This window comes from Oxyura jamaicensis, chromosome 1 (genome assembly GCF_011077185.1).
Source record: "Oxyura jamaicensis isolate SHBP4307 breed ruddy duck chromosome 1, BPBGC_Ojam_1.0, whole genome shotgun sequence".
Lineage (NCBI taxonomy): Eukaryota > Metazoa > Chordata > Aves > Anseriformes > Anatidae > Oxyura > Oxyura jamaicensis.
The window spans coordinates 114,475,784-114,487,344 of NC_048893.1; the positions used below are offsets into that span (position 1 = coordinate 114,475,784).

The 11,561-nt window shown below is 37.1% G+C and overlaps 1 protein-coding gene across 10 annotated transcripts in view; it reads right to left on the reverse strand.

The window, feature by feature from the left end:
- The window catches only part of KDM6A (lysine demethylase 6A), a 120,590-nt gene extending 109,907 nt beyond the window's left edge, over positions 1–10,683 (reverse strand). For all 10 annotated transcript variants that reach the window (XM_035315967.1, XM_035315966.1, XM_035315964.1 and 7 more), the window contains exon 1: positions 10,555–10,683. The gene's annotated coding sequence lies outside the window, so the exon portion shown is untranslated. The remainder of the gene's footprint in view (positions 1–10,554) is intronic.
- Between the last annotated feature and the right edge of the window lie 878 nt (positions 10,684–11,561).

The following is an 11,561-nucleotide window of genomic DNA, read 5'->3' on the forward strand; positions in this document are numbered from 1 at the left end:
TATCATTAATAACTTTATGACAGAAAAGCATAACTAGCTTTTGAACATGGGGATGACTTTGCTTTCCCAAACAGGAGAACACACACACAAACAAAACACTTTTGTAATGCACCACACCTACACGAAAGGAAAAAAGATGTCTTAACTTAAGCAGCAACTACCCAAATTTTAAAGATTAAGGCATATTTCAAATACTTAAGTCAACAGCACCATACAATGCAACACGTAGGAAAACGAGAAATTCTAACAATCCATTATTTTTAAAAAGTAACTATTGTAGTCAATTATACAGGGAATATGGATAAAACAAAAGAATGAAAAGAACATTAAATACAATGCTAAAGACTTATACTGGCAAAAGAAAAGGGAGAACCTTTTCAGTGAAGGTGTTAAAAAATGCATGAGCACTTGCATGGGCATATCCTTTAAACAAGAAAGCTGTAACACACGTTTCCCTACAGAGTTATGGCACTGCTATTAAGTTCATAAACACCAACATTAAAAAAAAAATACAATAAAGAAACAACAGAAGACTGGAGGAAAAAAAAAAAGCCTTACTGACAATGAACAACCAAACCCACTCTTTATGCAAGTACAGCAAAAAGGTGTACAGCTCCAGTTTTATGCTTGCTCCTAACCCTGGACAGTCAGAGGATGCACAGCCCTGATCCCCAGCCAGAGGCAACGGAACAGAGCTAAGCAGCACAGAAAAATGGGAGAGGTCAAACAGGTATGCAGTGCATTCAGACCTGACTGACAAGGCACACACTTATCAGTGGAAGAGAGAAATCAAGAGGCACAGGACGCTAGGTTCCACTAATGCTACTGCTTTAAAGCAACTTGCCCAGAGAAGTACTAGCAACTCCATTTAACACAGGGGAAAAAAAAAAAAAAAAAAAAAAAAAAAGATTAAAAGAGGTCTTGCTCCATTATATTCTACTAGTTATCCTTAGAGTCCTGATGTTTGTAAATCAAGTTCTTTTCAACCTCTTGCACTCTTCAATAAAATACAGTAGCTTCTCACAGGAACAATTGAAATCACTGAAATTAGTTCCTGCCTCATGCTACAACTAGAAGAAAGCAAGTACTCAGAAATCATGGCCTGATGAAACATATGTCATATATACACAGTAAGAAGGAAAGACCTGCATTCTAAGAAAGGTCATACTACTTTTACAGAGGAAGAAGTAACACGTTACAGTCCTCCTCTAGGGTGTCTGAAGTGCCCAATCCTACTTCTGGGGTCCGCAACCTGTTCCAGGGATCCATCCTTAAAGCAACAGGGGAGGGTCAGGCTGGGTGTCAGGGAAAGGTTCTGCACCCAGAGGGTGGTCGGGTACTGGGACAGGCTCCCCAGGGCAGTGGTCATGGCACCGAGCCTGACACAGTTCAAGAAGCATTTGGACAATGCCCTCAGACACAGGAGCCAATTTTTGGGTGGTCCTGTGTGGAGCCAGGAGTTGGATGTGACGATCCTTGTGGGTCCCTTCCAACTCAGGATATTCTGTGATTCTTCCCTGTTTCTCACTTCATAGGTCTTTCTGAACCATGACACACTGGTTGCTGGTCAAATCTCCAATTACAGTCCTTTCTTTCTAGGTTAACAGCATTCTGCTGCTACCAGCCACTGCACTTAACTTCTTGAAGATGAAACGCTAAAATTCTCAGTGTTGTGCTGAAAATGCTGTCAACAGCAAATCACAGAGGGACCCATTAGACCTGCAGTATCTCTTTCCTTCTCAAAAAAGCTAGACAACCAGAAACTGTTGTTCGTGCACAATTTAAGTATTTAACAAGTGCTCAACTTCCAGATAGTTACCTGTGAAAGTTTATTTCAGCCCTGTTTACAACTACATTAAATGTCAGCTCCACAAGAACAAAAGCTTTGCTGTAAAGAATCAACAGACAGAAAAACTGGGGGGAAAAGGGATTCAACAGGTTTTTTTGGTTTTTTTTTTTTGTCCAGAACCCACATGAAAGATCCCTAATCAAGCATACTCCTAACAAGAACCTTGCATTTAAAAACATGCTAGAAACTTAACCATGAAAGGAAAATTTCTGAAAAGCCGCACAGCCTACTAGTTTTAAAGCAGTAAAACATGAATTTGAACCCCATCATCCTCTCTGCTCCCTGAGTGAGTCGCTGGTGAGCAGATATGCACACTGAGTCTATGGCTTAGACTCAACAGAGCAAATAGAACTCAAACAGAACACTGAATCTAAGAAGTGTGCTACAGAACTACAAGCAAATTCTCCCCTAAATGATGTTTTTAACTACAGGAATTGAGTGGAAACCTCTCATATTACAAAGCTTACTCTAGAATAGGAAAAAGGGGGGAAAGGTGAATCTGCTGAGCAAAATAATAAAGTTAATAAATAAATACCATTCTGAAACTTAACCTATGCTTCATCAGTGCTATGATTCTAATTGTAAAATTATGCAGACTGGTTTATTAGAGAACCAAAAGATACTAATTTGTTAGTATCATTACAGTATTTATTAGTATCATTAGTAACATTATATTTCCTCTTAGTAGCATTTAAAAAAACAAAACATTAAAGGGTGCACTGTCATTTGCTCTCTTAGTTTTCATCCGACACTGGTCATTCCCAGGTAAGATGATTTTTGACAAGAAAAAAAAATATTCTGTGAATCACTGTTTCATTTCAACATGAGTGTCAACTTCCATTTTTTAAATTAAAGCAAATTACCGTTTTTCAGTTAAAATGTCCTTTTTTATATAAGCCCATAATCTAAAGGCTTCCCAGGAAAAAATTAAAAATTCTCATTTAAAACATACATATAATAAGAAAGAGAAATCAGATCTTTAAATATTAAGAGATCTCTAAATAAAACTGGCTTTGCAAGTAGTAAGATTTTCACAAATAATGTGAACTTTATGAATACTAGGAGTACAGAGAAAAGGTTGAAAGGAATCCAAATTTACTGGAACAGAAAAGTTAAATTAAGCATCTAAGAACTTCTGCCACATGCCACTTACAACGAGCCTTGAAAATCCATTAGAACCAATCTAGGGCTACAGAATACCAAAATGAAACCAACACTTGGAAATCACTCTTAAGCACTGCAGAATTCAGCAGACAATCTTCTGATTAGGAGCTTATTATTAAGCTTTTCAAATCTAAAAGTTCACCACTGAAATTCTTAAACCTATGGAACTGCTGGAATTTAAACATATGGAAACTTCTTTTTTCAGCATGCAAAACCCTTGTTCATTCTTCATTCTCAACTCCATTCATCGCATCACCTTGTCAACCAGAGAAAATTCTCTTAAAAACACAAAACTGAGAAACCATATTCAGACATCTAAAACCATACCAGACAAGTGTCTCAGTAATTCCTACAGAAGTGGTTCCTGGTAGCCTACCTCCGTCCTTTTGCCCAGTATTTCATTACTTATCAAATCAAGCTAGCACTGTTTCAATCAACTTTTACTCTCCAAAACCCAGCAATTTTACATTACTAGCCGAACAGATGATCCTTATGTTTGGCTTCTGGAAAAACCTGCAGCATACTAAGTGGCAGACACAGCATTTGCCATTCCACCCTGAATAAGGGGCTTGTTTGCCCCAACGGTATACAAAGGTTTTCAGAGCAAGCAGAATCACCTATACTGCCTGACGCGAATAAAACCGTGTTTGGCTAAAATAGTTCTGAGAAGAAAAGCATTATCTTTCTACTGAAAAAAATAAAATTATACTGGACAGCAAGAAACCTGCTGAGCTACTCCATAACCTGCCTTTCCTGCCTCTGCCACTGAGTGCAGCACTGGCCCTCCCTGAGTACTGCAGCTACTGGTTCCCTCTCATTAGAAGGCTTTTACAGCCACTCAGAACGGCCCGTTTGTAGCGCCTACAGATACACATGGACAGAATGATACAGCCTTTTCTTATTTTCCCCCAAAGAGTTTTTTTTTTTCCGTTACTGTAACTAAGGTCAATGGACATCTCACCATCATGACAGGGATGATACTGTTTCCTGATTTGTTCCTGTTTAATTCCTTCATTTCACATAGAGAAAACAAAATACATTTTACACAACTCCCACTTATGTGGTTTCAGAATTTATTTTCTTTAAATCTACTTAATTGCATACGAAAATGGTAAAACTTCACAAGTTACGTAATCGCATCAGTAAAGCAAGGTGAAAATGGGAATCAAGAACTGCCTGAATGACATCTTTCTACTTGTCATTTCTAGCACATCTCATCACAAATCACAGTCACAAAAGAACTTCTTTTATTGCCTACTCTGATACCTGAAAATTTAGGAGGCCTTTGAAAGCGATGCAAACATGGAACGCTGAGTATTTTGGTGCTGAAGTAAGGGTAAAGTGAACTAGATACTGACACCATCTAGTGGCACCTTGCAAGGAGAAATGTGACCACCATATATTTTTGGCTTGCTAAACTTCAAAAATGTTACAGGCAAGCTTGAAGTTGATGACATACACCTGAGAAGAGAACCTGAACAACTCAAAGCTCCATATTCTTCTGTGAAAAACGGCCCTTTTCTTAAATACATTTTTATCATTGTTAGTTTTTAAACAAGTAAAGAACATTTCCTAGTGCTTATCCGGTGTGAAAATGAATGGTAACAGAAAATTAGCTGAAGAACAGCACAATGGAATCAAAGATTTATGTATTGCTTTAAATCTGACAACTCGTTCAGGAAAAATAAATGTTCATTAAACACCTAGGAAACATTTGCAGGTTACGGAAGCAGCTGATTACATCGTACAAGGATTTCTCCACAATAGTGCTTTAACCTAGCAACGTGCACGCTGCTGGGCCACAGAATTAAGAACATCAAAAGTTGAGGAAATTCCAAGGTTGAGTCAATGATTTTAAAAAGGAAAAAAAGAGGTGTGGAAGTTAGAGCAGCAAAACACAGCTCAGGTCTTTTGTTTTAAGGCCTCAGGGAAGAGGTTGTTCCCAGTTTCCTCCAGAGATTTGTGCTTAAAGTACCAAAAAGATGTGATCAAAGAAGCCTAAAGCATGTCTTCCTTTTTAACAGAGAATGAACGTGAACACACAAAGGCAACTCAAGCATACGTTTACAAAAGAAAAAATAGCAAGAAGTCCTCACAGTAATGTTATTAACAAATACACATCCCCATGTGGAAATATAATGCAGTGGCACCGGTGGGAAGCCTGATGTCCCATGATCTTACTCAGCTACTCGCACAGGAAACTAAGTGCTAAATGTGCAAGACAAGTTACTTATGACAGTTTAATATTACATAGATCTTTTAGATAATGAACTACTTCCAGTTCAGCATATACTTACTGGAAAAAAAAAGATCTTTAAAATTTGAGAATGTCATGGAGGAACACAATAGCTCAACATGTAGCTCAAAATCTTTCAGAGAGCACATGCCACAAAACGGCTTTTAACAAATAAGCACTCATTTATAATGCTGCCCAAAATGAAAAATTTCAGTCAAAAAACATGAAAACACGGTCCAGTTATATTCTTTAATAAGAAAAACTTCTACTAATAATAATAATAAAAAAAGAAACAAAATTTTATTTATAAAGAGCATTGTTGTCTTGTAAGCTTAGGAGAATTTTCTTACTACTTTCTACAGGAATTTCATGTGACAGTTTAAATTGCCTGAAATTCAACAACACCATCCTGAAGACGATATAAACAGCTCTAAATAGAAGCAAACCATTTTCAGGCAATTATTAACAATTACAAGCAACAAAAGAAAAAAAATTGCAAATATAATCTCACTTAATTTGAAACATAGCCACCTCTTCCTCTGCTCATTCAGATGCTCGCCTACTTAAACTCCATTCCAGTTCTTCCAGGACTCATCAGTAAAAGCCAGCCCAGCAGCAAGGCAGCAGCTATCTGCACAATTCCATCTATGCTGGGAACTTCTCTCTTTGATTTATAAGATCATGCCTACTACTCGATTACCTCCAAACTCAGCACATTGAAATGGCTTCCACCAGCAATACTTTCCTTGAAAGTTCTGATAGCCTAGAACATTAACCACTATATATATATATATTTATATATATATATACATATATAAAAATCTACAAAGCTTGAATTGTAAGCTTAAAGGAAAACATGCTCACTGTTGAATTTGGGAGTTATTCTTGCAACCATACTGCTTTACATAAGAACAGTCACAGTGGTTAATAAATGAGTGGGAAATATTCTACACATTGCTAAAAATTCCCTTGAACTAAGCAATACTGTCTTACAAATTACTTAGAATATTTTACATTAGTGCTTCTGACAACACAGTCACTATCTACAAACAATATTATTAAAACTACAAGGATATTACACATCACGCCTGAGTACAGCAGTAAGAATTATTTCAGTGCAGTATTTATTGCGCTTTAGTAACTGCGATGTGAATAATTGCATATTTTTCCAATTTAATTCATAAATTGCATTATCGACTTCCACTTTCAAGAACTTTATTCAGAGAACAGAAATTCAAGGTGGCCTATAATAAAAGTATGTCTGCACTTGTGCAACTGTTAGCTGTCCTCCAAGTCACGGCCTGGAACACAGTTAATGTATATGAACCTTCTACAAAATAGATGCAAAGATCCCTAAGGAAAACATAGATGATGTCAGAGTCCAAGAGCTCAGACAGCCTTCAGCTTGAACTAAAACCTCCAAGATCACTGTCCGCAGTCTGTACTCCTTATGAAAATCAGTCATGGAAAAAGGAAAAAAAAAAAAAAAAAACATCTCCAAGTACTGACGTAACACCACCTCCCTGTAAGACTAATTCTGGTTAAAACAAACAAACGAACAAAAAACAAAGCAGCCCACCCAAGGAATGAAGCTGCCAACAAAGATGACAGGTATATGCCATAGAGTCTTAACTGGATTCGCAATGTTGCCTGGGTCCACAAGCCTACGAGACCACTCATCAACCTCCTCTGACAAAACCCGAGGCTGAGGTTTCACATTCTGGGGCAATTGCATCACTTCTGCTAGGTAATTTTTCAGTTGGACCAGTTCCCCACACAGCTGCACATTCAGCTGTGCCTGCACAAAGCAGAGAGCAGCAGCAAGCGGATGGGTGATGCCGCTAAAGACATGCCCAGGGAATAATGGCTTTGGAAGCTTCTGAAGCAAACAAACTGGTGAGCAGATCCCTGGTAAAAAAAAAAAAAAAAAAAAAAAAAAAAAAAAAAAAAAAAAAAAGAGGAAGACAGGAAGGCATCAGATTATAGTTACAAAAAAACGTTTTCACTGGGAGGACAGAACATTCTCATTTTGGGAACACTTGAAGCCAAATCCTGACCCGTAATGACCAGGAAGACGAACGCTGGGCACAGAAACCACCTTGGAACATGCTCACTAAGCTGAATCAATCTGCCCTGGTTGTCACTGTTGATGGTTGATGCCTTGACTACATCACCTTCTCCTAATGATAGCTGAGTGACAATAACAGGACAACTCAATTCCATGGATATAGAGAAAACCCCTTAGGTAACAGAGATTCAAATACACTGCATTTTAGGATAAGTACAAGCTGCAGACCAGATTCAGGAGTTTAAAATGCTATGAAAAAGCATCTTGATACTCTAGTCTCCCATCAGACATAATACAGAGAAAGAATGAACTTCATCCAGTAATTTCTGATGTAAACGCAGAACTTTTTGTTGGAGACTCGTTTGTTTGTTTTGTTTTTAAATGAAAAAGCTTATTAAATCTGAAATTAAGTGGCTACAATCAATGGAAAACATAATGCACATTGAGAAATTACTACAACATTTAATGGCTTTCAGTTAAAAATGCAAAAAACATATGCTAGCTGTACTTAGACTTCAGTAATGCATCTGCCACCGCCTTATTCTGCATTCCAAGTCAGCCTGCTCCTAACTGATACTCCCTGTGCGCACAGTACCAGGACAGTAGTTGCCCTGTTACTTCCATTAATGACATGCAGTAACCTGCCATCAATCTTTCTCAGGGTCCCTCTTTTCCAGACTAAGTCCTAATTCTTATCCAGAAGTGACCCACAGGTATGAGAAGTTACTGGAAACCTGGAAATACTAATGCGCATGAATACACCTGAGTGATCCACGTTTGTCAACATGTTTGTGAAAAAAGTGGACAGATTAAACTAGAAGAAAAAACTTAAACATGAAGCTCTTAACAGATCTCTATCAACCTAGCATCGCTTAATCTTGATCACTTTTTGTACTTTTCCAGGCAATTAACAATTTTGTTCTACTTAGCACAAACTATATTGCCAACATTTAAAAACAAAGAACACTATGACATTTGCCTTTATTAAAGACAGACCTTCCAACATTATATGCGCAAGTGTATACATTTATTAAAGGTAGTTAATAAAATAACTAACAGGCTTCCAAGGGGAAAAAAAGTTGCTTAGCATTAGTCATACTACTCGTGATATTTTATTACTTACATCCTTCATCAATTTCCCCACAACATTATCCAAGGCTAATTTCAGACTAGACACACTGTAGTTCTGAAGGACCTGCTGCAACATTTTACAGTTCTGGAACTTCAAGACTTAAAAATCAGATTAGTCAGGGAGTGCATTCCTGAACTCCCTCTATTTTTCAGATCTCAAGTATTAAAAAAATTAACCATAATTGCAGTTAGTATGTTTGATAATTAAGAGCGACAGAATTTAAATTTACAGAATGTAACAAACTTATTCGCGCTGTAAATTTATAATGCAACGCACCAGCACTCTAGTTCTTTCAGCCTGAAGAGGTAAAATAATTATTGATACTTTTATTTTTTTTTACATCATTAATAATATTTTTATGGTCATTGATACTGGATGTCAACAACTCCTGTGAACAAGAACCTGTGTCCCTCAATGAAACCAAAAACCCTTAACTTCCCCGAGCCACTGCTGTATTTCCCATCCATCAAAATTCCTTTGTTATTAGTTTCTCCACTACATCATTTGTTTGAATATGCAGATAGAGCCTTTTTTTCCTTAATCCATATATTTCATTACTAACAAAGTCTTCTCACTTTTTGAGACTTCATGATTTAGATGTGACTTTAAAGCAGCATCTAAGAAAATACCGGTATGTTAATACAAATTTTTCTACCTAAATGTTTCTTAGGCTCATGCTTGTGTACAGTTCCACATAACTGGTATAGCCAATAAGCCAATCTGCAGTCACATCATGCCAAGTTGTATTAGGCTGATCAGAAACAACAGTATAAGTTATTTGCAGAGGGAGTGGCAGAATTTTCTTATGTAATTTTTTTAAAAAAAAAGTTTAAAATGCATGAAATCAGAGCACTGTTCAGGAAACTTTATAGGCAACATACCACAGTGTTCCCTTCAGGTCTTGCCATGCCTACGGAATCTGAAACATCCATGGTTACATTACATTATACCCATTGGACAGGGTGTAGTGGGCACAAGCTGTGGGTACGAAGGTACTTAAGCTCCCCCATGTATTCAGTAGAAAAAGGTGGACAATAGTCATCATACAAAGCTTTCTGAATTCACATACTGGAAATTTCTCCCTAGTAGTAACAAATCAAAACATCTATCACCCAAAAGACAAAGACAAGATAGGCTTCCAGGAACCCTAACTCACACAATTTTACATTAGACACAGACTTTTGGCTCATCTAAACACTCCACAACCACTGGAAGGAGGCAGCGATCAGACACTAGGTTGACACCCAGCATGCAATGAAAGGGCAACAGGACAAGCTATAGATCTAGCTCCACGCCTCAGGCAGCAACACAGCAGGGTACCTTTTGGAATCAACACCTCTACCAAAAAAGCAGTTTACTGACCCATATACAGCAAAGCACAAATATACATTAAGTTGTATGTTCAAGGACTGATATGATGGCAAAAAACTTTTTAATAATTTAAAAACATGAAGAAACAGACCTAATATAATGCCTCCCCCCAGAAAACCCACACACCCATTCTCCCACTCAGCGTTTAAAACAGAACTCGAAAACACACATTAAGTTCTGTTTTTTGCTTTTAAATTAACATTTTCAGCCTAGTCTTACCTGTTGAGATTGTGAACAAACACTAAGGCCAAACACGAGGCCAATCTAGGACAGGTGCTCACTCTACACACCTGTCTCTCTACAGCATTCTTAGCTTCTGCAGTTCCCATCTCTCCCACCCCCCATATGAATCCTTCAGAGGTTTTAGTCAGACAGTGACCCACTTTTTAGTCATATAGTGACCCATAAAAATAAAACAAGCAGCATGGTATTATTATATAGTAAACTACATAAATTTTGTATTCACACCCGCATCAGCAGCATATTATGCTTTTGGTGGTGTTTCTTTTTTTTACCAAATAAAATTCAATTAAAAAAAAAAAGATCAAGAAGTTAGAATACAACTGTGCTTTCGTAAAGACATCAGTCTTACTCTGTTATGGGCTTTTACATATAATACAAGCCTAGAAAATAATGAGTTGTCCAAATGTTTTTGATTCTATTTTATCACCTACATCAAATGCCAATCCCCCAAACATATTTACCAGAAATACTAAAAAATAAAAAACACTTACCTTTTGGATAATCTTCCAATAAGAGGTTGAAGTGACCTAACTGACAAAAGAAATCAGACTCGACCTTTCCTTCAGCTTTCAAAATTAGCGATTCATAGCAGCGAACAGCCTGGGAAAAAGAAATACAAGGTTTTCAAAATACTGTATTTAACTAAAGAAAATAATACATTTTCTGAGAAATAACAGACTTGTTGCTCTCCAATGGAAGAAGTCTACACATCTTATAGGCAGCATTACTTCTTGAAGAAGAAATGAAGTATTACAACGGTTTTCTAAAGTTCACGATTCTAATACAAACTGATAATAACTGAACTTTTCTCTGGTTTACCTGTTGACTCCAGACACATTTGATTTCCCAAACACAAAACAAAATGAAATTTATTTTTAAATAAAATAAAAAAAAATGTATTTCATTCTTTTTCCCTATCTGCAAGAAAGAATCCCCTCTAAGTCATCTTATTCCCATTGTGTTTTTCTTCTAAAGGATTCCCATTTCATTATACCAATCATTTCATTAGTTTTTCCTAAGCTGAAACACAGCTTCCCTGTTGAAGCTGAATACAGCACACCTCAACATACTTGCTTGGGCACTTCACATAGCTTAGCATATATTTCCCAAGGATCTAACTCTTCGCATACCTCTGTCATGTCACAAAGTGTACTCTTACTACCCTCCACTTGCTGCACACTCACCGTAGACTGAGCTAAAGTTAGAACCTGAATTCAAATAGAAAATAACGTTACTTTGAGAGAAGTTGCCCTGTAAGTTTGTAAGCAGCACACACAACTGAAGCATAGTCAGTGCTTTTTTTTAAATATAGTGATGAACTAGTGTCTTCTCTTCATCACAATGGTCGCCATGTTTAACCTCTGATATTCTCACCTCATGACCCTACTGACAGGCTGGGGAAAAAAAATAAATCAAAATTTTCCAACCTTTTGAACTTCCAGATTATTGATTCTGAACATACCAGCCATTAAATTGAAGTTGTTCAACAAACTTAAAA